Source organism: Penaeus monodon, chromosome 25 (assembly GCF_015228065.2).
Source record: "Penaeus monodon isolate SGIC_2016 chromosome 25, NSTDA_Pmon_1, whole genome shotgun sequence".
In the NCBI taxonomy this organism is placed as follows: Eukaryota; Metazoa; Arthropoda; class Malacostraca; order Decapoda; family Penaeidae; genus Penaeus; species Penaeus monodon.
The window spans coordinates 6,872,803-6,873,059 of NC_051410.1; the positions used below are offsets into that span (position 1 = coordinate 6,872,803).

Sequence of the window (257 nt, forward strand, 5' to 3'; positions counted from 1 at the left end):
GAAAAACACACTTAGATCGATTGCAAAATATGGAATTAGAGATAGAGTGAATTATTTACCTGCAATTAACAACCTCTCTGTCGATCAACTAGGTAAATGTTAATTATCTTAGGGTTTGATAAGCCTCAGGAAAAAAAAGTAATTTTCGTGAAGCTTAGATCGACGGCATAACAGTAACTTTATTTGATTCCATTTCTTACAATCGATCTAAGTTTTACGAAAATATTTTTTTATTGTTATCTTCGGCTTATCAAACC

The 257-nt window shown here is 31.1% G+C and overlaps 1 protein-coding gene across 1 annotated transcript in view; it reads left to right on the plus strand.

Annotated features, from left to right (window-relative positions):
• LOC119589312 (transient receptor potential protein-like) overlaps positions 1-257 on the plus strand; it is a 21,475-nt gene that overhangs the window by 6,266 nt on the left and 14,952 nt on the right. The gene's annotated exons all lie outside the window — the stretch shown is intronic.